This window comes from Bubalus kerabau, chromosome 16 (assembly GCF_029407905.1).
Source record: "Bubalus kerabau isolate K-KA32 ecotype Philippines breed swamp buffalo chromosome 16, PCC_UOA_SB_1v2, whole genome shotgun sequence".
Lineage (NCBI taxonomy): Eukaryota > Metazoa > Chordata > Mammalia > Artiodactyla > Bovidae > Bubalus > Bubalus kerabau.
This window is the reverse complement of record NC_073639.1, coordinates 23,875,513-23,902,718: the sequence shown is the minus strand read 5'-3', so window position 1 is coordinate 23,902,718 and position 27,206 is coordinate 23,875,513. Positions and strand designations below refer to the sequence as shown.

The 27,206-nt window shown below is 36.9% G+C and overlaps 1 long non-coding RNA gene and 1 other non-coding gene across 3 annotated transcripts in view; one reads left to right on the top strand and one right to left on the bottom strand.

The window, feature by feature from the left end:
* Positions 1–27,206, top strand: part of LOC129630394 (uncharacterized) — a 200,244-nt gene that overhangs the window by 86,068 nt on the left and 86,970 nt on the right. The window contains exons 2-3 of one of the 2 annotated variants that reach the window (XR_008703674.1): positions 17,677–17,827; positions 26,742–26,906. This is a non-coding gene — a long non-coding RNA (uncharacterized LOC129630394). Of the gene's footprint in view, positions 1–17,676; positions 17,828–26,741; positions 26,907–27,206 lie in introns of those variants that run through there. The other variant, XR_008703675.1, reaches the window with a different exon arrangement.
* Positions 17,672–17,835, bottom strand: LOC129630448 (U1 spliceosomal RNA). Its single transcript, XR_008703714.1, has one exon. It is a non-coding gene; the product is annotated as a U1 spliceosomal RNA (small nuclear RNA).

Genomic DNA, 27,206 nt, shown 5'->3' with positions numbered 1-27,206 from the left:
ATAAGGGTTTCAAGTTCACATCATCATCAACACTTATTATGTCTTTTTTATTATAATTATTCTGGACATGGAACAACAGACTGGTTCCAAATAGGAAAAGGAGTACATCAAGGCTGTATATTGTCAACCTGCTTATTTAGCTTATATGCAGAGCACATCATGAGAAATGCTGGGCTGGAAGAAGCACAAGCTGGAATCAAGATTGCTGGGAGAAATATCAATAACCTCAGATATGCAGATGACACCACCCCTATGGCAGAAAGTGAAGAGGAACTAAAAAAGCCTCTTGATGAAAGTGAAAGTGGAGAGTGAAAAAGTTGGCTTAAAGCTCAACATTCAGAAAACAAAGATCATGGCATCTGGTCCCATCACTTCATGGGAAATAGATGGGGAAACAGTGGACACAGTGTCAGACTTTATTTTGGGGGCTCCAAAATCACTGCAGATGGTGACTGCAGCCATGAAATTAAAGACGCTTACTCCTTGGAAGAAAAGTTATGACCAGCCTAGATAGCGTATTCAAAAGCAGAGACATTACTTTGCCAACAAACGTCCGTCTAGTCAGGGCTATGGTTTTTCCTGTGGTCATGTATGGATGTGAGAGTTGGACTGTGAAGAAGGCTGAGTGCCAAAGAATTGATGCTTTTGAACTGTGGTGTTGGAGAAGACTCTTGAGAGTCCCTTGGACTGCAAGGAGATCCAACCAGTCCATTCTGAAGGAGATCAGCCCTGGGATTTCTTTGGAAGGAATGATGCTAAAGCTGAAACTCCAGTATTTTGGCCACCTCATGTGAAGAGTTGACTCATTGGAAAAGACTCTGATGCTGGGAGGGATTGGGGGCAGGAGGAGAAGGGGACAACAGAGGGTGAGATGGCTGGATGGCATCACTGACTCGATGGACATGAGTCTGAGTGAACTCCGGGAGTTGGTGATGGACAGAGAGGCCTGGCATGCTGCGATTCATGGGGTCTCAAAGAGTCGGACACGAGTGAGCAACTAAACTGAACTGAATTGAACTGATGATGTAGTATCTCCCTGTGGTTTTGATTTATATTTCTTTGGTGGCTAATATTGATCATCTTTCTTTTTTCTTAACTTAAAATTTCTTTATTTTTTATTACTTTTGCTGCACTGCAGAGCTTGTGGGATCTTAGCTATCAATATTTATCATATAATGAAATAAATTTAAAACACATATTAATTCAATTAAATTTAACAATAATTAACCTATTATAGTTAACACATATGTAACACTTTATGAAAAACAGCTATTTTTTAAAAACAAAAACTTAGTGACAAACGTGACACTTTTGCAAATCTGTTTATGGGTGAACCTTTCATGGAGAGGCGGGTTATGATACTCGCTTCTGTATTCAATCAATTATACCTTGGTTTTGGTTGAAGTACATAAAAGAAAATCTGGCCTCACACAAATACACAGATGGAAAAGAGAAGTATTTTAATAGCTTTTTCAGATAATCATGTATTTTGTTTGATATTATGCTAAAACTTAGCAAGTAGTATTACACTAATGGTTATTTGAAAATGAAATCTAAAACTGCATTAATCAGTTTTTTCTTCTGTGTCATAGTAAAATATCTTGATCTATGTTATAGTTTCTTTTTAAGGAAAAGCTTTATATTTTAATACCCTTTTCTCACATTAAAAAACATTGAGATATAATTAACATATTAATTTCCAGGCGTACAGTGTGATGTTTCACTATTTCACACTTTGAATAGCTGGATTACCAAGAATCATTTGGTAAATGCAGATATCATTTGGAAAATATTGGTTTACTGAGTTAGGCAGACCTTCCAAAAGGTGAAACATTTCATCAGAGAGTATTTAAAAAAAAGTCACATTCATCAGTACTCATGCTAATCTCATCAGAGAAACCATTAAGTATTGGGAAGCTGTGAGTTTCATACAAGCTTTTCAAAATTCTGATTTGAGCTATCAAGCCCAAATTTTTTTATTATTGGCAATAGCTATCAGTAGTAGCTTTCCCTGAAATAACAATTTCTATATTCCTTTTTTCAGAAAAATGGCTGCAAAATACCCAAATCTACATTACCTTAGTTTACATAACACTTGATTTTCAGTTAAAAAAATTTCATGAAAAGAGTGGCTTTTTCTGTTCATAACTCAAACTATTGCTGTTCCTTAGGACAACCATCATACTATAATACTTAACAGAAATGTTTTATGTGTACTTCCTACTAAGCCATACAGGCTAATAATAAAACAGATGTGTATTTACAAAGATTTTCAAAAATAATTTTTACTGTTTTATTTTGGAAAATCTTAAGTCAGTTAACTCTTTCATTTTTTATTCTTGAAAGCAAATGCATGGTGATGATATTTACGATTATTATTATGCTGCTGCCTTGATTTCTACTGAAGTGAAAAGTGAAGTCGCTCAGTCGTGTCCGACTCTTTGCGATCCCATGGACTGTAGCTTACCAGGCTTCTCCGTCCATGGGATTTTCCAGGCAAGAATACTGGAGTGGGTTGCCATTTCCTTCTCCAGGAGATCTTCCCAACCCAGGGACTGAACCCGGGTCTCCCTCATTGTAGGCAGACGCTTTACCGTTTAAGCCACCAGGGAAGTCTATATTCCTACTGAGTCTAGATTTCTACTGAGATGCCAGTATTTCTACCAATTTTTTGCATCATCAGTGCAAAGTCAGTATTGCAAACAAAAGGCAAATAATGTCTCACTATTATGAAAATAAGATGACCTTAAGAACCCCTGAAAATTCTCAGAGAACACTGGGATGCTACAGAACATGCTTTGAGAAACTGTGGTTGGGAGTGTGGGATACAGAGCTTTCCTACCTGGGTATGAATTACAGCTCTGACTTTATCACTGTAAGCAAATCACTTAAACTTGCTTCACCTTATTGTACTCCTCTTTAAAATGGAGATAATTATAGTGCTAATCAAAATGGTTATGCGAAAATTAGAACTGTTGTTGATAAAGTACTAAATTTTTCTTAGCTCTTGGTACCATATTAATAAAGCACACTTGCTTATTAACTTAGTAGGAGTGCTATGTGTTCCGTGAATTAATTGTGTTGCTCTATTATCTTTGAAATATTTAGTAATTTAAGTTTTCCACTTCTGTGAACCAGTTTTCTCCATGAGCCAAAAAATGGCAGTTTAAATTAATCTTCTAGAGAACAATACTCCCTTGCTCTAATTTTATCTTGATCTTCAGAACATAAATCCATTTCTTTCTCTTTACACATAGCATTTATAAACATTTTTATTACATGGCATTTCTTTACTTTTTAATTTTGAAATATATTTAACACATAACATTGTGTAAATTTAAGGAGTCCAACATGTTACTTTGATCCATATGTATATTGTAATATGATTCCCACTGTAGCAATAATTAGTACCTCTGTCACAGTTCAATTCAGTTCAGTCGCTCAGTTGTGTCTGACTTTTTGCAACCCCATGGTCTGCAGCATGCCAGGCCTCCCTGTCCATCACCAACTCCTGGAGTTTACTCAAAGTTACGTCCATTGAGTCAGTGATGCCATCCAACTATATCATCCCCTGTCATCCCCTTCTCCTGCCACCTTCAATCTTTCCCAGCATCAGGGTCTTTCCCAATGAGTCAGCTCTTTGCATCAGGCGGCCAAAGTATTGGAGTTTCAACTTCAGCAAGTCTTTCCAGTGAACATTCAGGACTGATTTCCTTTAGAATGGACTGGTTGGATCTCCTTGCAGTCCAAGGGACTCTCAAGAGTCTTCTCCAACACCACAGTTCAAAAGAATCAATTCTTCGGCACTCAGCTTTCTTTAGAGTCCAACTCTCACATCCATACATGACTACTGGAAAAACCATAGCCTTGACTAGATGGACCTTTGTTGGCAAAGTAATGTCTCTGCTTTTTAATATGCTGTCTAGGTTGGTCATAACTTTTCTTCAAAAGAGCAAGCATCTTTTAATTTCATGGTTGCAGTCACCATCTACAGTGATTTTGGAGCCCCCTAAAATAGTCTGCCACTGTTTACACTGTTTCCCCATCTATTTGCCATGAAGTGATGGAACCAAATGCCATGATCTTAGTGTTCTGAATGTTGAGTTTTAAGCCAACATTTTCACTCTTCTCTTTCACTTTCATCAAGAGGTTTTTTAGTTCTTCACTTTTTGCCATAAGCGTGGTGTCATCTGCATATCTGAGGTTATTGATATTTCTCTTGGCAAACTTGATTCCAGTTTGTGCTTCATCCAGTCCAGCATTTCTCATGATGTACTCTGCGTATAAGTTAAATAAGCAGGGTGACAATATACACCCTCTGTTACAACACATAAATATACCTCTGTCACCACACATAGTGATATATTTCTAGTGGATAAAATATCTAAAATTTACTCTTAACAAGCTTGATGATTATGATACATGACCATATACACTATATACATAAAGAATACATCACTATATACATAAATACATTATAATACATGCACTGATTTAGATCCAAGTTACTCTTAAACAACACTTGTCTTTTTCTTCTACTCTACTCTCCTACCTCCAGTAGCCACCATTTTTCTCTCTCCTTTTACAATTTTGACTTTTTTAGATTCCACATACAAGTGATACCATAGTTTGTCTGTTTCTGTCTGACTTACGTCACTTAGCATAATGTCTTCAAGGTCAATCTATATCATTGCAAATGGTAGGATGTCCTTCTTTATCATGGCTAAATAATGTTTCTTTGTGGAGGTGTGTGTGTGTGTGTGTGTGTGTATACATACCACATCTTTTTAATCCATTCATCCATTGATGGTCACTTAAGTTGTTTCAATATTTTCACTAATTTGAATAATGTTGCAATAAATGGGAATGCATATATTTCTCTGTATTGCATTTCTGTTTCCTTTCTCATACCATAGTAGATCTATTAACTTTTTTAATATATCCATATTGTTTTCTATAAAGACTGCACCAATTTACATTCCTATCAACAGCATTCAAAGGTTCTCTTTTTCCACATCCTTGCAACACTTGCTATTTCTTTTTGATGCTAGCCATTCTTCTAGCTGTGAGGGGATATCTCATTGTGGTTTTAATTTGCATGTCTCTTATGCATTTACATGTCTTCCTTGGAAAAATGTGTCTTCAGTATCTATATTCATTTTTAAATTGGATACTTTTAATTTTTTTTCTGCCTTTGAGTTATATGAGTTCTTGATATATATTAGATATTAACTTCTTATCCAATATATGGTTTGCAAAATATCCCTCATTTCATAGGTTGCCTTTTCATTTTGTTGTTTCTTCTGCTGTTCAGAGCTTTTAAGTTCATGTACTCCCTTTTGTTAAATTTTGCTTTTGTTGCTCATGCATTTAGTAATGTATACAAAAAATCATTGATCAATGTTGAATAATTTTCTATGTTCTAGGAGTACTATGGTGTCAAATTGTATGTTTAAGTCTTTGATCCATTTTAAGTTAAATTTTGTGAGTGATAAAAGGAATTAAATTTCATTGTTCTGCATATCTATACCCAGTTTTCCCAGTGACATATGTGGAAGAGACTTTCCTTTCCCCACTGGATGTCTTGATTCTATTCTATTCCAGTGGTTTATGTGTCAGTTTTTTGCCAGTGCCATACTGTTTTAATTAATATAGTTTTGTAGTATGGTTTGAAATCAGGACATAATACATCTGTCTTTATTCTTCTTGCTCAGAATTGCTTTGGCTATTTGGGGTCTTTTCTAGTCCCATAAAAATTTTGGATTTTTTTTTTCTATGATTGGCTTTGGGTAGTATGGATATTTTATAATGTGAATTCTTTCAATCCATGGACATACAATGTCTTTCCATTTTTCTGTGTACCATCTTTGATTTCTTTCAACAAAGTCTTGTATATTTCATTTTACAGATCTTTCACATCCTTGGTTAAATTTATTCCTAGGTACTTTACTGTCTTTGATAATATTGTAAACAAGATACTTTCTTTAAATTTTTCAAGCATTTCATTATTAGTGTATAGAAATACAATTAATTTCTGTATGCTAATTTTACATTCTCCAACTTTAATGAATTCACTAATCAATTCCAATAAATTTTTGGTTGTGCCTTTGGAATTTTTTGAATACAAAATTGTATCATTTGCCAAAAGTCAATTTTACTTGTTCTTTTCCAATTTGGTTGCATTTTATTTCTTTGTCTTGCCTAATTACTCTAAGCAGGCCTTGCAGTACTATATTGAATAACAGGTGTGAGAGTGTCAATCCATGTCTTGTTCCTGATCTTAGAGAAAAAGTTTTCAATATTTCACCACTTAGTATATGTGCTGTGGGTTATTGTATATAACCTTTGTTATGTTGAGATGTGTCACTTCTATACCTTATCTGCTGAGGAATTTTTATCATGAAAAGATGTTTCATTTGTTAAATACAGTTTCTGCATCTACTGAGATAATCATGCATTTGTTATCTTTTATTCTATTAATGTAATGTATTTTATGTATAAAATTGTATATGTTGAAACATACTTTCATCCCAAGGATAAATCCCATTTGGTCATAGTATGTAACACTTTTCATGTATTCTCAAATTTACTTTGCTAATATTTTGTTGAAATTTTTATCTATTTTTATCAGGAATATTGGTCTCTAGTTTTTATTTGATTTTAGTGTTCTTCTCTGGTTTTAATAGAGTAATGCTGGATTATTCAATAGAACAAGTTTGGAAATGGTCTCTCTTTTTCAATTTTTTGAAACATTTGAGAAGCATTGGCATTAATTCTTCTTTAAATGTTTGCTAGAATTCACCAGTGACGCCATCTGGCTCTGGGCTTTTCTGTTTTGACAGATTTTTTATTACTGGTTTAATATCTTTACTCATTATTTGGTCTATTCAGATTTTCTACATCTTCCTGATTTAGTCTTGGTGGGTTGTGTGTTTCTAGGAGTAGACAACATTTTTTCCCTAGGTTATCTAATTTTTTGGCACACAATTGTTCATAGTACAGGCATGGATGGTGCGTGTTCAGTTGTGTCTGACTGTCTGCAACCCCATGGGCTGTAGCCCGCCAAGTTCCTCTCTCTGTCTATGGAATTTTTCAGGCAAGAATACTGGAGTGGTTTGCCATTTCCTCCTCTAGGAGATCTTCCTGGCTCAGGGATCAAACCCACTTCTCTTGTATTTCCTATGTTGTCAGGCAGGTTCTTTACCACTGGCACTACCTGGAAAGCCCTAGTTACATGCATACCTCATTTTATTGCCCTTTGCTTTATTGAATTTCCAGATATTACATTTTTCACACATTGAATGTTTGTGGTGACTCTCAGTCAAGCAAGTCTGTCAGTGCCATTTTTTTGCAATAGCATTTACTCACTTGTGTCACATTTTGATAATTCTCACAGTATTTCAATTTTTTTATTATTATATTTGTTATGGTAATTTGTAATCAGTGATCTTTGGATGTTAGTATTGTAAAAAGATTGAGACTTGCTGATGTTTCAAATGATGGGTTAACATTAAAGTATTTTTAGCAGTAAAGTATTTTTATGTAAGTTATACACATTTTTAGACATAATGCTATTGCTCACTTAATAAACTACAGTATGATGCAACATACCTTTTATATGTGTTAGAAAATAAGAAAATTGTGTGACTCACTTTATTGTAATATTTGCTTTATTGGAATTTTCTGAAACTGAACCTGTAATATCTGTGAGGTATGCCTATAGTCTCCTATGACCCTATGTTTTTCTGAAGTATTAGTTGTACTTTCCTTTTTAATTTCTATTTTTGAGTGTTCTTTTTTTTCCCTTGATAGTCTAGCTAAAGTTTTCTCAATGTTGTTTATCTTTTTGAAAAACCAACTCTTAGTATCATTGATCATTTTTACTATTTTTCTCATCTCTAGTTCATTTATTTACATTCTGATCTTTATTATTTCCTTCCATCTGCTAACTTTGGGCTTAAATTGTTCTTTTTTCAATTCCTTGAAGTATGAAGTTAGGTTGTTTAGTTGAGATCTTTCTTATTTCCTGATGTTTGTATATTTTGCCATGAAATCCCCCTTTAGAACTGCTTTTGCAATATCTCATAGGATTTGGTAATTTGTATTTCTGTTTTTATTTATTTATTTATTTTGGTAGATCTGTTAAGTCTCTGTGGTCTAAAGCATAGGTCAATTCCAACATTTCCTTTTTGATTTTCTTTCCAGATGATCTATCCGTTACTGACTGTAGGGTATTGAAATCTACTATTATTGTATTGCTTTCTAATTCTTGTTTCAGATTTCTTACTATATGCTTAAGACACTTAGGTGCCCAAATGTTGGGTGTGTATATATTTATATCTTCTAAATGTATTGAGTCCTTTTACTTTATATAAAGATCTTTGTCTTTAGTTACCGTTTTCAGCTTCAAGTCTATTTTATCTGATATAAGAAGAGCTATAATAGGAAAAGGAGTATGTCAAGGCAGTATATTGTCACCCTGCTTATTTAACTTATATGCAGAGTACATCATGAGAAACGCTGGACTGGAAGAAGCACAAGCTGGAATCAAGATTGCCGGGAGAAATATCAATAACCTCAGATATGCAGATGATACCACCCTTATGGCAGAAAGTGAAGAGGAACTAAAAAGCCTCTTGATGAAAGTGAAAGTGAAATTGGAGAGTGAAAAAGTTGGCTTAAAGCTCAACATTTAGAAAACGAAGATCATGGCATCTGGTCCCATCACTTCATGGGAACTAGATGGGGAAACAATGGAAACAGTGTCAGACTTTATTTTGGGGGGCTCCAGAATCACTGCAGATGGAATTTGCAGTGCCATGACAGCAGCCATGAAATTAAAAGACGCTTACTCCTTGGAAGGAAAGTTATGACCAACCTAGATAGCATATTCAAAAGCAGAGACATTACTTTGCCAACAAAGGTCCGTCTAGTCAAGGCTATGGTTTTTCCAGTGGTCATGTAGGGATGTGAGAGTTGGACTGTGAAGAAAGCTGAGCGCCAAAGAATCGACGCTTTTGAACTGTGGTGTTGGAGAATACTCTTGAGAGTCCCTTGGACTGCAAGGAGATCCAACAAGTCCATTCTGAAGGAGATCAGCCCTGGGATTTCTTTGGAGGGAATGATGCTGAAGCGGAAACTCCAGTACTTTGGCCACCTCATGCGAAGAGTTGACTCATTGGAAAAGACTGATGCTGGGAGGGATTGGGGGCAGGAGGAGAAGGGGACCACAGAGGATGAGATGGCTGGATGGCATCACTGACTCAATGGACATGAGCCTGAGTGAAGTTCAGGAGTTGGTGATGGACAGGGAGGCCTGGCGTGCTGCGATTCATGGGGTCGCAAAGAGTTGGACACGACTGAGTGGCTGAACTAGACTGAACTGAACTGAACTGATATACACTTTATTTTGGTTTTTACTTGAATGAAATTTCTTCTTCTGTCCTTTATTTTGGACTTCCCAGATGGCTCAGGGGTAAAGAATCTGCCTGGCGATGCAGAAGGTGCAGGAGACACGGGTTTAATCCCTGAGTCAGGAAGATCCCCTAGAGAAGAAAATGGCAACCCACTCCAGTATTCTTGCCTGGGAAATCCCATAGGCAGAGGAGCCTGGTGGGTTCCAGTCCATGGGATCTCAAAAAGAGTCAGACACAACTTAGCAGCTAAACAATAACAACATCCTTTATTTTGAAACTGTATGTGTCTTTAGAGCTGAAATATGTTTCTTGTAGGTAGCAGACACCTCTGTAACTAAGGTTTTATGACTTTTTTTGCTTCTTAAAATTCAAGAGCCTATTAGAAATTTTTCTTTTGTATTCCAGAAGGTGGAGCTATAGTTCAGATTTGTGGTTTCTCCCTGGCCTATTATCAGATCAGCCTCTTTGTCTACTCTGGCTCCCTCTAAGTGTTTGCTAATGGGGTCTGCAACAGAGTGCAGTGGGAGGGAGGGGGAAATGTGGGTTTGGCACTTGAGGATTTGGGGGTACCCAGAGGCCTGGAAGGGACATCCTTGAGTGGGATACTCCCAGAGGTTTGTGGATAGACTTCCTGCTGAAGTCCTGAAGCCAACATCAGGGAATGTAGTCCTTTAATGCTCTTTGATATTCTTATCTGTTTCCTTCTCTTTCTCCTTCTTTCCCCTACCCAGTCATAGAGGTTCCTCCTCAAAAATCAAGAGCTGTTGGAGACAAACAGCTTTCTCCAGACGTAAGCCTCACCCGTGGGGTGGTTGAGCACTCACTCACAGCTTTTTCTTCCCACCTCCTCCACAGGAGACGTCACCATCACAGCAGCCAAAAGTTTAGTCCCTGCAGTGTAGCTCTGAGGTGGAAGCAGGGTGGCGTGAGTCTCCCTCTCTTCTATGTCCAAACTTACCTCTATCCTGATTCGATGGAGTGTTAGAATCTCACCTCTAGCAGGCTACACTTTTTATAAATTCTTTCTCGTCCATGGGTATCTGCCCAGTTGTACACTCTCCAATTATTATTTTTTTTCTTCCTAATCAAGTCCAGTGGAGTGTGGAGCAGGTTCCCTGAATCCCTTGGATCCACAGCCCTTACCAAATTATTGTTTGTTTATTTTGGGATGCTCTTGTGGGCTAGAAACTTGGGTCCCTGGGCATAAAGTACAGAGGTACTTTTGTTTGGTTATGAGTATCTGGTTAGTTGTTTTAAAAAGCTAGAGAAAAAAAAAAAAGAGGAATGACTTACGCTACCATGAGGCTGACATCATTCCTAATAAATCCTCCAATTTTATAATTCATAGTTTAGAAAAAAAAGATTTCTAGTAGATGTCACCTTCTGGAGAAGTCAAGATCACATAGCCAATGTACATTATCTTTTTAAGTAAATTTGTAAAATATGAGTTTGATTTACTTCATGTATAATTAACAGATTTTTGAAATAAGATATCTATACTTCATTTGATAAAGAAAATTCTTGATTCCTGTTTTATAAATGAGGGAAGTCAAAGACTATTATGAATCATAAAGGAATATCTACTGTTTGTTTGCAAATAGGATGTGTTTATTGTCAGAAACCTTTGGCAGGTGCTCAGAATTCTGAAAAATATTAAACTCCTGACCTAAGGTAAACAGGATGAGCAGTAGATGAGAAAACATACAGTATATATGTATTTATGGTAACCTCCTCTCTGCCATACACATACAATTAAAATTAAAAGTCAACATTTTTAGACATAAGTATATATGTGTTAATTCGTTAGAGTTATACTCGAGCCAACTGTGGCTGAATTCCCAGCAGCGCCAGTTTCTTAGGTGTGCAGCCTGTGTAGCTATTAGAAAGGCCTTCCCACCTTTGGTTGAATGCTCTGTTGTTATTAAGTCAAAATTCTCGAGATTTTTTCAACAGGGGTTCTACATTTTCATTTACCACTGGAACCCAGTAGTAGGAATGAATATAGTTAATTCCATATTCAAGGATGAGCATATCAAGAGACAGACAGGTGGAGGAAAATGTAGTTTTTTATGATCTGGTCATGGAGTTTGTGCAGCATCACTTTTACTACCTTCTATTAATATTTATTAAGGCAGGGCTTCCCTGGTGGCTCAGTAGTAAAGAATCCACTTGCCAGTGCCAGAGACATGGGTTCCATCCCTGGGTCAGGAAGATCCCCTGGCGAAGGAAATGGCAATCCACTCCAATATTCTTGTCTGGAGAATTCCATGGACTGAGGAATGGTGAACTACAATACAAGGGGTCACAAAAGACTCAGACACGACTAAATGACAACAAACAATTCATTGGGCCAAGTCACAAAATTCCATCCATTCAAAGGAGGAGTAAAGGACTACCTCTTCAAGAATGGAAGTACTTCTATAGTCAGTTTTTGGATTTTACCTGCCATTCATGTAGAAATTATATTAGTAGTTAACACATGGGCATTACCTCAAATACAGCTTTTCTTCACAACTCAAAGTGATGCTTAGAAAAATGCATGTTCCTGGGAAAGAGTTAAGAGCACAAACTTCAGAATCTAACCCCTGAGTTTCAGTTCTACTTCCTGTTGGAATTCTGGTAGGGTGCTTAACTTACTAAGTTTTCTTATCTACATGATTAGAATAATCATAGAAATTACCTTTTATGATTATGCATGTAAGGCTTAAATGACTTTGTACATGGAAAACTATGGGCCCTCAGTATTTTGCTATCTGATATGATTGATGGACTTATATAGAAAGAATATAATGAGCAATAAGACTTAATGTTCCCTACTCCCTTTAACCTGTCACCTCAGACTCATAATGAAGATTACAGTAGAATGAAGCAAAGAGAGTGTATTCCCTTGATAGAGCTGCAAATGGCTTAACAGAGTACCACAGATTTAGGGTGGCCTCTTCCCTTTCACTTTTCACTTTTATGCATTGGAGAAGGAAATGGCAACCCACTCCAGTGTTCTTGCCTGGATAATCCCAGGGACGGCGGAGCCTGGTGGGCTGCCGTCTCTGGGGTCGCACAGAGTCGGACACGACTGAGCGACTTAGCAGCAGCAGCAGCAACAACAGAAACTTATGTTCTCATAGTTCTGGAGGCTAGAAGTCTGAGACTGAGGTGTCAGCCGGTCGGTTCTTTTCAAGAACCAAAAGGGAAGTAACTGTTTCAGGTCTTTTTCCTGGCTTTTACGTGGCCATCTTTTCCCTGTGACCTCACATCATCAGCACTTTATTCATGATTGTATTCAAATTTTCTCTTATTTTAAGGACACCATAGTGTGTTCAGCCCATCCCAATGGCATTACTTTCATTTAATTAGCTTTTTCAGGACCCTTTCTACAAATAGGATTACATTCTAAGATATGGGGGTGGGGTGATTAGGGCTTCAACATGAATTTCTGCAGGGATACAATTCAGCTCACAACAGACAGTAATTTTGGTGAATATCATTATGGAGAAAATATATTTCATTGATCAGAAGTTATCAATAATTTGCCACAAAATTTTCCTAAAGTTAATTAGTTTTTGAAAGTAACTGAAAATATCATGAAAGCTATATGAGTGATTCTTATTTTCATAAGCCTGGATAATGCCATTGGATTACTAATTTCATAAACTGTGGGGGAAAAATGTACCATATCCCAGCATGTAATTTTTCTCTGCATAACCGCTTTCATCCATAAGGCTAGTGGAGGTGATGGGTTCTAGTTGAGCTATTTCAAATCCTAAAAGATGATGCTGTGAAAGTGCTACACTCAATATGCCAGCACATTTGGAAACTCAACAATGGCCACAAGATTGGAAAAGGTCAGTTTTCATTCCAATCCCAAAGAAAGGCAATGCTAAAGAATGTTCAAACTACCACACAATTGCACTCATCTCACATGCTAGCAAAATAATGCTCAAAATTCTCCAAGCTAGGCTTCAGCAGCATGTGAACTGTGAACTTCCAGTTGTTCAAGTTGGATTTGGAAAAGGCAGAGGAACCAGAGATCAAATTGCCAATATCCGCTGGATCATCAAAAAAGCAAGAGAGTTCCAGAAAAACATCTGCTTTATTGACTATGCCAAAGCCTTTGACTGTGTGGATCACAATAAACTGTGGAAAATTCTGAAAGAGATGTGAATACCAGACCACCTTAGCTGCCTCCTGAGAAATCTGTATGCAGGTCAAGAAGCAACAGTCAGAACTGGACATGGAACAACAGACTGGTTCCAAACTGAGAAAGGAGTACGTCAAGGCTGCATATTGTCACCCTGCTTATTTAATTTATATGCAGTGTACATCATGTGAAATGCCAGGCTGGATGAAGCACAAGCTGGAATCAAGATTGCTGGGAGAAATAGCAATAGCCTCAAATATGCAGATGACACCACCCTTATGGTAGAAAGTGAAGAAGAACTGAAGAGCCTCTTGATGAATGTGAAAGAGGAAAGTGAAAAAGTTGGCTTCAAACTCAACATTCATAAAACTAAGATCATGGCATCTGGTTCCATCACTTCATGGGTAATAGAGGGGGAAACATTTTTTTTAATATTAAAAAATAGTGAGAGACCTTATTTTGGGGGGCTCCAAAATCACTGCAGATCGTGACTGCAGCCATGAAATTAAAAGATGCTTGCTTCTTGGAAGAAAAGCTTTGACCAACTTAGCATATTAAAAAGCAGAGACATTACTTTGCCAACAAATGTCCATCTAGTCAAGGCTATGATTTTTTCAGTAGTCACATATGCATGTGACAGTTGGACTATAAAGAACACTGAGTGCCAAAGAATTGATGCTTTTGAACTGTGGTGTTGGAGAAGACTTTTGAGAGTTCCTTGGACAGCATGGAGATTCAACCAGTCAGTCCTAAAGGAAATGAGTCCTGAATATTCATTGGAAGAACTGATGCTGAAGGTGAAGCTCCAATACTTTGCCCAGCTGATGTGAAGAGCTGACTCATTGGGAAAGACCAAAGGCAGGATGACAGAGGATGAGATGGCTGGATGGCATCACTGACTCAATGGACATGAGCTTGCGCAAGCACTGGGAGGTGGTGGTGGAGAGGGAATCCTGGCGTGCTGAAGTCCATGGGGTCACAAGGAGTCAGACACTACTGAGTGACTGAACTGAACTGAACTGAAACCTTGATGGGAGACATGTCTTATTTTATCTCCATGGGACCTTTATATAGAAAAGAAATTTAAGCCTCTGCTTAATAGAACTTAACTGAAATCCCCTTAAAGAGATGACAACTCCAGTGTTTATGTATATCTCTACTCTAACTCAGAGTGAAGTAATTTAATAAACAATACTTTTAATACTTAAATGTATTCACTTCCATTAGACTGAACCCCAATATACTGCTTTGTTCAGTGTTTTCGTGCATCTGTGTCTTCTCCCCAGATTGATGGAAAGTTTTCTTTATCATCACAACCCTGGATTTGCCACTTTGCCTGGTGTTACTGTCATCTTATGTGATATCTACCATTTAAACCAAATGTGTGGATTGCTCTAATGTTTCCTTCACAACTTGATTACTAACCATAATCACATTCTGAAAGTCTCAAAAACTTGCAAAAAGGCCAAGTCACCAAAGTCTGTATCAGAAGTCTATGAAGTTGCAGTGAAGAACTCGTTTCCTTTTCTGAAGCTTAATATCAAAAGAGCAAAGAGTAGAGGAAGTTGGGGTCCCACAGTCCCAGGAGAGCCATGAACATTTTGGTAGTGACATATCTTCTGTATGCAAAGAGACCCCAATGTGAGAGCTTAGTTGCATTTTGATTGATACCAATGGATTGTTGGTTTTTGTTTTTGTTTTTGTTTTGAGGTATAATGGGCATATAACATTATATTTCAGGTATAAAATGTAATGATTGACCATTTTGTATATATTGCAAAATGATCACTACTATAAGTCTAGTTTACATCTGTCACCATATATAGTTACTTGATTAATTTTCTTGTTGTGAAAACTCTTAACATTTATACTTTTAGCAACTATCAAACACATAATGCAGTATTATTAATGATAGTTACCATGCTATACATTATATCTCCATAACTTATTGATTTTATAACAAGAAACGTGTACCTTTTGACCCCCTTCACCCATTCTGCTCACCCGCCTTGCTCACCCCTCCTCCCCCTGCCAGTTCAGCAACTACCAGTCTTTTCTCTGTATCTGTAATCTCAGTTTTGTTTTAATACTGTTTTTTAGATTCCACTATATAAGTGAGATCATACAGTATTTGTCTTTCTTTGACTTATTTCTCATAGCATAATACCCTCAAGGTCGAGTCGTGTTGTTGCAAATGGCAAGATTTCCTTTTTATGGCTCTATATTTTATGGTCGCCTTTTCTCCATCTGTTCATCCATCAATGAACTTCAACACTTTAGGTTTTGTCATATCTTGGCTTTGGCAAATAATACTGCAATGGTATCTTTTCACATTAGTGGTATCCTTTTCTTTAAATAAATACCCAAAGGTGGAATTGCTGGTATGACTGTTCCATTTTAAATTTTTTGAGGAATCTCCATAATGTTTTCCATAGTGGCTGTACCAATTTGCATTCCCACCAGCAGTGCACAGGAGTTCTCTTTCCTCCACATCCTTGATGATGCTTGGTATTTCTTGTATTTTTTATAACAGTTATTCTAACAGGTGTGAAGTAATATTGTGTTTCTGGCTTGCATTTCACCAATGATTAGTGATGTTGAGCATCTTTTCATGTACCTATTGGCAATATTTATGTCTTCTTGGGAAAAATGTGTATTCAAATATTCTGCCCACTTATTAGATTTTTTTTCCACTGAGTTGTATGATTTCTTTATATATTTCAGATATTGATGTCTTATCAAATATATGATTTGCAAATATTTTTCCCATTCATTTTGTTGATGATTTCCTTTGTTGTGAAAATGTTTTAGCTTGATGTAGTTCCTTGTGTTTATTTTGCTTTTGTTACATTCGTTTTGTGTGTCAAAAATATAAATCACCCCCAAGACTGGTCCAGGAGCTCTTTTGTTTGTTTACTTATTTGGCCACATCATGTAGCTTGTGAGATTTTATTTCCGTGACCAGGTATCCATCCAAGACTCTTGCTAGTGAGAGTTCAGGGTCCTAACCACTGGACCACCAGGGAATTCCCTCTAGGAGGTTTAATGTCCATGTTTTCAACAGGTGTTTTATGGTTTCATGTGTTACGTTGAATTCTTTAATCCATTCAGATTTAATTGTTGTGTATGGTGTAATAGAGTAGTCTAGATTCATTCTTTTGCATGTGACTATCCAGTTTTCCTGTCACCGTTTTTTGGTGAGATTATTCTTTCCCCATTGTGTATTCTTGGTTCCTAGTGAAGGAAATGGCAACACACTCCACTATTCTTGCTGGAAAATTCCAAACAGAGGAGCCTGGTGGGCTACAGTCCACGGGGTTGCAAAGAGTCGGACATGACTTAGCAAATTTTTAATAAACCCATGCATATATAGGCACTTAATTTACTTCAGGGCTCTACTACATTGTGTTGGATATATATACATATATACATATATATGTATATATCTCTGTTTTGAAGCCAGTAGTATACTTTTTTCCCCTAAATTTTACTAGCTATTTTATTTTTTTAGTTATTTGTAAATGCAAATTAAAATATATTGAGAATTTTTTGCTTATCAGGTTGGGAAAAAATAAAAATGAATTTTAAAATTTGATGGGAATGTGATTGTTCTGATTATTATAACTTTGTTATGTAGTTTGAAATCAGGGAGTATAATGCTTCTGGCTTTGTTTCCCCCACCCCGCCTCCACCCCTCAGGATTGCTTTGGCTTTTTTGCAATCTTTTGTGATTCTTTATAAATTTTAGGATTATTTATTCTGTTTATGTGAAAAATGCCATTGGAATTTTGATAGAAATTGCATTGAACATGTAGGTTGCTTTTAATGGTATGGACAATTTATTTTTTTTTTTTTTTTTTTTTTTTCTTTTTTTTTTTTTTTTTAATTTTATTTTATTTTTAAACTTTACATAACTGTATTAGATTTTAATATATTAATTTTTCTCATCCATAAACCTGGAATATATTTCCATTTATTTGTGTATTCTTCAATTTTCCTTTATCAATATCTTATAGTTGTCAGTGTAGAGATCTTTCACTTCCTTGGTTAGCTATTCTGAGTATTTTACTCTTTTTGACACAATTGTAACAGGATACTTTTCTTTTTTTTTTTCCTTCACAGGAAACACCAATACAGTCCCTCCACTACAACAAATTATGCAGTCCAGTTTCCCACACTTGGAGAAATCGCAGGGGCCAGCATATCTGGAGTGCAGTAGATGAGCTTTGCCCTGGGGAAACCAGCTTCATGACTATGGTATCACCCCTGCCAGGTAAGTATGGCATTGTTTTCTTAACTTCACATTCTGATAATAACTTATTAGTGTAGAGTAATGCAATCACTTTTGTGTAGTTTTGAATCTTGCAACTTTACTGACTTTGTGTATTAGTTCTGACAGTTTTAGTGGAGTCTTTAGTATTTGCTATAGTAATATGTCACCAGTAGATAGAGGCTATGTTGCTTCTTCCTTTCCAATTTGGATGCCCTTTATTTCTTTTTCTTGCCTAATTTATCTAGTTTTGCATTCCAATATGATGTTGAAGACAAGTGGCAAGAGTAGGCACTTATTCTTGATCTCAGAGGAAAAGCTTTTAACTTTTTATTGTTGGGTATGATATTAACTGTAATCTTGTCATTAATGGCCTATATTTTATTGTGGTACATTTCCTCTATACTTTGTTCATAGATTTATCATAAAATCAGTGTTGAATTTTGTCAAGTGCTTTTTCTCATCTATTAAGGTGATTGTATAATTGTATCCTTCATTCTGTTAATGTAGTGTATCACATTGATTGGTTTGCCTTTGTTGAACCACCCTTGCATTCCTGGAATGAATCCCATTTGATCATGGTGAACAATCCCTTTAATGTATTACTGAATTTGCTTCACTAATTGTTGTCCGGGATTCTTGCATGTGCATTCATCAGGGATACTGGCCTGTATTTTTTTTTTTTTCTTGTTGGCATTCTTGTCTGACTTGGCATTATGATAATGCTGGCCTTCTAAGAGTTTGGAAGGGTTTCCTCCTTTTCTATTTTTGCAAGAATTTGAGAAGTATAGGTATTAAATCTTATTAGAATGTTTGGTAAAATTTACAAGTGATGCAGTCTCGCCCTGACTTTGTTTATTGGGAGGTTTTTTGTTCTGATTCAACATGCATAGTGAACTTTCTGTTCAGATTTTGTTTCTTCATGTTTCAGTTGATAGGTTTTATGTTTCTAGGGATTTATCCATTTATTTTAGATTGCCCATTTTGTTGGTATATAATCATTCATAGTAGTCTTTTTTGATCCTTTGTATTTCTGTGGTATTAAGTGTAATATCACCTCATTAATTTCTATTTTTTTTTTTTGTAATTTTCTGGGATTTTGTAAGTGATTTTTTTTAATAAGATTTCAAACTTCTTAAATTTGTTAAGATTTGTTTTATTGCCTTATATGATATATTGTGGGGGACTTTCCATAAGCACATGAGAAGAATGTGTATTCCATTGCTTTTAGATGGAATGTTATTACATATTGTTAAATGCATCTGTTCTAATGTGTCATTTAAAGCTGATGTTTCCTTATTGTTACTCTATCTCAATGATCCATCCACAGATGGAAGTCAGGTAGCATAGCCCCCTATTATTATTATATTGATGTGTGTTTCTCCCTTTGAAGTGAAAAAATGAAAATGAAAGTCACTCAGTTGTGTCTGACTCTGCAATCCCATGGACTGTGAGCCCACCATACTCCTCTGTCCATGGAATTCCCCGGGCAATAATACTGGAGTGGGTAGTCCTTCCCTTCTCCAGGGTATCTTCCTGATCCAGGAACTGAATCCAGGTCCCCTGCATTTTAGGCAGATTCTTTACCATTTGAGCCACAACATCTGTCAATATTTGCTTTATATATTTAGGTGCTCCTAAGTTGGATGCATAAATATTTACAAACATTACATCCTCTTGTAGGATTGACCCATTTTTCATTATGTTATTACTTTCTTTGTCTCTTATTAAAGTCTTTGTCTTACTGTTATTTTGTCTGATAATAGTATAGCTACCCCAACTATCTTTGGGCTTGTATTTGCGTATAATATCTTTCTGTCCCTCTACTTTCAGTTTGTGCATGCCCTTACATCTGAAGTGAGTCCCTTGTAGGCAGCATATAGGTCGGTCTAATTTTCTTGCCCAGTCAGTCATTCTACATATTTTGACCGGAGAGCTTAGTCCATTAACATTAAAAGTTATTATTTATAGATGTGTGTTTTTGGCCTTTCTGTTCTTTGCTTTCTGGCTGTTTTTTAGCTCCTCTCTGTTCCCTCTCTTGCTCACTTCCTTTGTGGTTTGATGACTTTCTCTTTGGGTATGCTTAGATTCCCTCTTCTTTATCTGTGAGTATCTACTACAGGTTTTTACTTTATGGTTACCATGAGACTTTCCAATAATATGTGTATTTATAACAGTCAATTTTAACTTGATACCTTAAGTTTGAACACATTCTGAGCCTCCTTCTCCCACCTATATTTTATGTTTGTGACATCACAATTTACATATTTTGTCATGTATAATCCCTCAACATATTATTGTAAGTTATTTTTACTACTTTACCTTTTTCACACTTATTCTAGCTTTATACATGATTAATCTGTTACCTTTACCAGTGATATTCGTACTTGTGTATGTTTTTCTGATACTAACTTGTGCCTTCTTTTTAACTTAAAGAAGTTCCTTTTACATTTCTTGTAAGGCAAGTTTAGTGGTGACAAATTCCTTTAATTTTTGCTTATCTGGAAAAGTCTTTATCTTGACTTAACTCTGAATGATAACTTTGCCAGGTATAGTACTCCTGGTTGGAATATTTTTTCTTCCAACACTTAGAATTTATTGTGCCATACCTCTGGGCCACAAAATTCCTGCTGAAAACTAAATTTATAATCTTATGGGTGTTCCTTTGTATATAGCAAGTTGTCTTTTCTCTTTTACTTTTAAATTATCCTCATAAGTTTGACATTTTACTTCTAATATGTCTTTTTTTTTTTTTTAAATAACCAAATATATTTTATTTTATTTTATTTTTTTTTTACTTTACATCCACTCGGATGGCTTTTATTTATTTATTTTTTTTTTTCTGGAAGAAAATTTTTTTTTTTTTTATTTTATTTTTAAACTTAACATAACTGTATTAGATTTGCTTGTGGGTTCTTGAGTTAACTTTATTTGGAATTCTCTGTCCTTCCTGGATCTGAATGTTTGTTTCCCTCCCCATGTTAGGGAAGTTGCCAGCTATTATTTCTTGAAATAATTTTTCAAGAAATTTTCTTTCTGTCTGTCTGCCACTTTCTTTCTGTCTTTTCCTGTGAATATTCACCCTTTTAATGTGAATATTAATTCATCTGATATTGTTACTCAATTTCCTTAATCTATCTGTGCTTTTTCATTCTTCTTTTTTTCATTTTAGCTGCTTGAAGTGAATTCTGGTGTCCTGTCTTTAAATTCATTATTTCTGCTTTGTCTGGTGTGCTATTGAACCCTTCTAGTATATTTTTCAGTTTATTTATTATATTCTTCAGTTCTGTGATGTCTATATGGTGTTTTCTTATATTTTCTGTCTCTCTGCTGATGATCTCACTGTGGTCATCTGTTCTTTTCTAGAGTTAGTTGAACTGTTAGTTGACCATTAATTAGTTGACCGTTCTGTTGAAATCTTTATGGGGTATTAACTTACCTCTGTTTCATTCATTTCTTTTTGACTTTCTACATTGGTCTTCATGCATTAGATAAAATAGCTGCCTCTCCCAGTCTTGAAAGAGTGGCTTTGTGTAGGGATGGATCTTGTTGTTCTATCATGCCCTCACTTTTTTCTCTCAAACTTGTATGATTACCAATGCAGTCTATTTTATCTTTAATGACTTCCAGTAGTTGAAGTTGTGCAAGACTTCCCATTGTCCCAGAGGGGAGCATCTCATTAAGCACCTAGATTCAGGCTGATTGGCAGCCAGGCAGCCACTATTAAGGTATGCAGACCTACGGGACTGCAAGTACCACTACCAGAGCCATGCAGTTCAGGGTGCTGCCTGGTTAGTAGTAGTCATGAAAATGGGGGCTCCAGGTATGTATTTAAGCTCCTTCCCAGGAGATACCTGTGAGCTGTAGCAGAGTAAAAGGAAAGTGCAAAGATAACATCCACTATTCTATGTTAACTGATAGTAGCTCCATAGATCACTAGATGTGTCCCACACCTGAAGCCTGTGTCTCAGGCTAAAACTCCAAATAAGAACAGAAAGACTTTGGGTGTGTTTCAGTCTGCTGTTTGTACACTGTCACAGAGAATGTAGCCTGTCAAGAACTGTCTCTCTGATTATTATAGTCCCATGGAACCCAGGACAAAATCTCCCCTGGCCACCAGAGACAGATGATTGCATGGCATCCCTTGGTTGGCAGCCACAGAAACCAGTGCATCAGACACTGTAAGAGCTCCCCTCTGGGAGGTACAGCTGCTCTGGAACTATCTTCAAGGTCCCTGGAGAGGATTAGAGTTGGCCCTTACATGTATGTTCAATTAGAATCTGTCTCTCAGACTCTAACTGCGATGATAAGCTAAGAGTGACTAAACTCCCGGCTCTGTTGCCTTTTTCTGTGCCATGTGGATAGTAACCATTTGAATTTTTCTTTCTCCATTGGTTACGGTCCAGTGGGAACCACGAACATAAGACCCACTGGCCACCAGAGCCAGGTGATATACAGATGTCCTCTAGCCACAGACAGTAACTGGGGTGTCAGAGAAAGGGATATCCTTTTCTTTCTGGATGATACCAGTGATCTGGAGTGAGGCAGAGGCACAGTACTGAGATTTCACCCAACAACCTCCTTTACCTGAGAGTGCCACCATAGGGCTCTAGATGTGCCAAACTAAAAGGCTGCCTCTCATATCAATGTTCCTGCACAAGCAAATAGACTCCTTTCACAGAAAGACAGAGGGTATGTTTCTTTGCTCTCTGTGCAGTGCTCTTGGAGGCAGTCTGCCAAGAATTGTCCCTCTGATTGCTCCACTATCATGGGACCTAGGATCACTAGCCACCCTGGCCTCTGAGTGGCAACCCTAAAAACTGGCACACCTGATATAAGAACCGGATACACGTAAAAGCTCCCATCTAGGTGGTAATGGTGCTAAGAGTGTGGCAGAGAGGGTACCTGACCATGGCAATCCCTGGGTGGAGCAAGGCACAGGAAGAGTGTATAGATAACACCCACAGGGAGGAAAGTGAAGAAAAAAGAAGGTGGAATCCACTGGCTGGAGCAAGGCAGAGGTAAAGCATATAAATGGCACCCACTGTTGAGGGGGAGAGGGGCTAGATGGTGCCCCCTGGCTGGAATGAGACAGAGGGAGAGTGAAAGACGGTGCCTGCCAGGTAGCAGGTCCCTAGATATGCACTAAATTAGATTCCTTCTTCTCAGCCTGAAACTCTAGGATTAGCAAATCAACCTCTTTCACCTAATCTGGACATCTCTAGATTGACTGCCTCTGCACTGAGCCCTGAGATGGGTGAGTTTGTACATGAGCCCTTTACGAAGCATTTCTCACTTCAGTATGGCATTGTTGCTTTCATGGATATGAGTCTCATTGATTTCAAAGCTAGATGTTTTGGAATCTTATCTTTTATGAGCAGGTCTTAAAATCTGGAGCACTCACTGTGTGGTTCAAAGCCTTTATTCCTTAAGGAGAACCTCCAGGTTTTAAGTGCCCTCTTGATTGTAGGTCTCAGTACTTGGGGTGAGGAATTCATGGTGAGATTGTATTCCAGCTTCTCTTACCCACTTCAGTGTGGGCTTTTTTTGTTTGTTTTCATTTGCCTGAAGTATAGGAGTTGCTCAGCCAGTTTTTAAGTTTTTTCTGAGGAAACTGTTACATACTTACAGATTTGGTGTGTTCATGGCAGGAGGAGAGTCCAGAATTCTGCTATGTCGCCATCGTGAACCAGAACCCATCTTGAACTTTGATTATTAAAATACAGATAGTTATCACAAATGGAGGGACTAGGAACAGAGAGATAGCACCTAATTGGCTGCACAACTAAGTTTTACATGTCATCTAAAAAGCAGTAAAATCATTGGAATGGCCATTTTTCATAAGTTATTCTTCATAATTATCTTTTGGTATACTAGGTCTAACCATATGAATATTTATAACCAACCAGTTCTTATCTTTCAAAACATCTCAAATATCTAGTTGGAAAGTGAGGTTCAACACCTTTCCATATTTAGCTTTTTTTTTTTTAAATTAGGACATTTTTTAAAAAGTTAGAATGAGTATTTCAATTGCAGAAATATATTCTGCTCTTCCAAAAAAGAAAAAATGAAATTAATTTACATAATAGAATACTCTCTTTCTGTGGTTTGAAATACTTTAGAAGTGAAGTCCTGTTTACTATATGGAGTTGCAAGGATACCTGAAACAGTAAAATCCTGGAGAAATATGGCTAATAAATTAAAATTTACCTATTTATCTGGATAATACAAACTTTAAAAATATAAAAGTGTTACTTTAAAAAAAATCCACAGTTGCAGTTGGAACACAAATACTTATATTTCAACAAGGAACTGTCAACATGCAGCTCTCATTATTGGTTGAATCTTATTAACTTGCCATATTTAAATATCAAAATTATCTTGCCTTTTACTTATGGTTTTATTTAAATTTTAATATTCAAATAAGCTAATTTTAAAAATTTTATGATCTGTCTATGCTTGTTGTCTTGAAATTTAATACTGTTGAGCAACAATTTAGTCAAAATCCTCCACAGTTAGTATAAAAAGAAGAAATAAGACTATGAAAAATCAGAGGCTCTGAATGTCTAAGCAAGACATAATCATGTTGTATACAAAAAACTAAGTAATATAATTAATTGCTAACTTTATAAAAATCTTTCAAAGTGAGAGAAACGTTTCCTTATGATTAAAAAAAATTAGGAAGATAGAACTGTGAGGCAGGAAGGAGTTGGAAGAGAGGGGAAAAGGAAAAGAGGAAAGACAAAAATTGTAATTACTTTTGGCTTTCTGTTGACCAAAGTTAATCTTTCTGGTAAAAAGAAGTTCCTCATTTTATAAAAAAGAATTTGACAGAGAACTAATATATTAGAATCAACAGCATCCTCTTTTGTAATCCCTAGGATTAAAGGGAATAGGAATCTTCTATATATTCATGAGGGTGTAATTGTGAAAACTTGAGGAAATGTTAAATATTAGGGAGTAAGAGCCACATATGTTATACATGTTAGGTATCAGGAATAAGAGTTATAAAAATAAAAGTCATAGAAAGGTGGGAAAATCTGGATAAGATGTCATAGTGGGGTTGTGGTTAATTAAAAACATTAAAGTAAAAGATGCTGGAGGTCTTGAAGATTTAGAAAATATAAACTAGAGTGAAAAAACTCTCTTAACTATTTTGTCTAGAAACTACCTACATTGGACCACTATACCACTTTTGAAATATAGGTTTTCTGTTTATAAATACCTAAATTTTAGTTCTGAAATACTTCCAACACACAGCACATAAAACAAGCAATGCCATGCCTGTGGGGGCCAACTAGATTACAAAGGCTATGAGAAGGAAAACTTCAGGGGGGTCAAGATTGTTGTTGTTATTATTAACCTAGCAGAAGCCATGCAAAGGATTATGATAGAGGAATCAACATGGTTGGAAGCAGGTTCCCAATTCCTTCCTAGGTCCTCCCAGAATTGCACACAAATTTTAGTCAGGACTGCCTATTGGAGGGAAGAATCTGGTAGACCGGAAGACCTCAGAGGTTTCAGGGGCTTGTAGCCCTTTATTCCAATTCCCTAAACATTTCATATAAGTTCCTCACCACTCAACCACCATTTGTGATCCACAAATAAGTACAGATCAGTACAGACAGAGTGGACAGTCAGGTGCACTGGCCCAAATTCTACCCACTGCAAAGATTTCTCTTCCCACTAACCATTCAATGAAGAGTTTAATGCGACAGACTTCCATTTTAGTTTGGTGATATCATATCATATATCACCATCTAGAGGATAGGTATAATCATTTTCTTCATTACCCAGTCATGGGAACTTGGAAGCCATTGATAAGGTTTGATAAAGACCTGGCAATAAAACAGGGGTAAGTACTTGCACTGGGGGTGCAAACTACCTGCTCACGCAGCCTCGTCATGGCTTTAAGATCTTCTTCAGGACCTCTTCTTCTTCTAGGTATTGGCGACTCAACAGTGACATGTGGAGTTTACCTTCGAGGAGACAGAGACAAAATTTTTTAAAATGTCATTTTTTTTTCAATTGACAAAAAAAATGTTTTTTTTTGTTTTATGTACGTAGTGAGTACTAAGGAGAAGACAATGGCACCCCACTCCAGTACTCTTGCCTGTAAAGTCCCATGGATGGAGGAGCCTGATGGGCTGCAGTCCATGGGGTCGCTAAGAGTCGGACACGACTGAGCGACTTCACTTTCACTTTTCACTTTCATGCACTGGAGAAGAAAATGGCAACCCACTCCAGTATTTTTTGCCTGGAGAATCCCAGGGATGGGGGAGCCTGGTGGGCTGCCGTCTGTGGGGTCGCACAGAGTCGGACACGACTGAAGCGACTTAGCAGCAGCAGCAGTGAGTACTAAGGAGAAAATTTTAAAATAAAGAAACATAAAGCAGGTAGAGAAAATGATAAGTCGCTTACAGTGGTGAGGAAAGGTAATAGCTGGGCAAACAGAATGAAAAAGGAGGTAAAGCAAAATGCCTTGTGGGTATCCATGGGGAGAATGTTCCATGCAGAGAGAGAACCTGTGCAAACAGGCTGAGGTAGGGGCTTGCTTAGATTATTAGAGGAGACCTGTGTGACTGTAGCACAGTGAAAACGGAGAAGAGTGGAAACACCATTGATGGCAGCCTGATATTTACCACCTTACACACTTTTATTTCTCAGAGTCAATTAGGAAGCCATTAGAGAACTTTGAGCAGACATGCAACATCATTTGACTGATATTTAAATAGGATCATACAGGCTTCAATATTTCAGAATAGACTGAAGGGGATCAGTGAGGAGACTGTTTCAATTATCCAGGAGAATCATGTAGGTTAATGGTGTAGGTAGTAAGCAGTGTTTAACCCTTAGGCCAAGAGGGTGTTTTGATGGGTTAGTGTTAGTCACTCAGTAATGTCTGACTCTTTTGCAGTCCCATGGACTGTATAGCCCAACAGGCTCCGCTGTCCATGGAATTCTCCAGGCAAGAATATTGGAGTGAGTCGTCATTCCTTTCTCCAGAAATCTTTCCAACCCAGCGATTGAAACCATGTCTCCTGTGTTCCTGGCAAACTCTTTACTGTAACAGCCACTAGGGAAATCCTAACTATTAGAGAAAGAGAAGAAATGACTTAAAGAAATGGAAAGAACTATGACGAGAAACACTTTTAGAGCTAGACTGGGGGTGGGGGTGGGCAATCATATCCGTTCTGCACATGTTAATTTGGGGTACTGCTCAGTCAGCTGTGTACATCTTATATGTATAGGTAAGATAGAAATTGGGAATTAACAGCCTGGAGATGTTTACAGCTGAGACTGTATGAGATCATCATGTGAGTAATCCAGGGAAGAAAAAAGTCTGCAGACTGAGCGCTGGGTATGGCACTGCTGAGCTCAG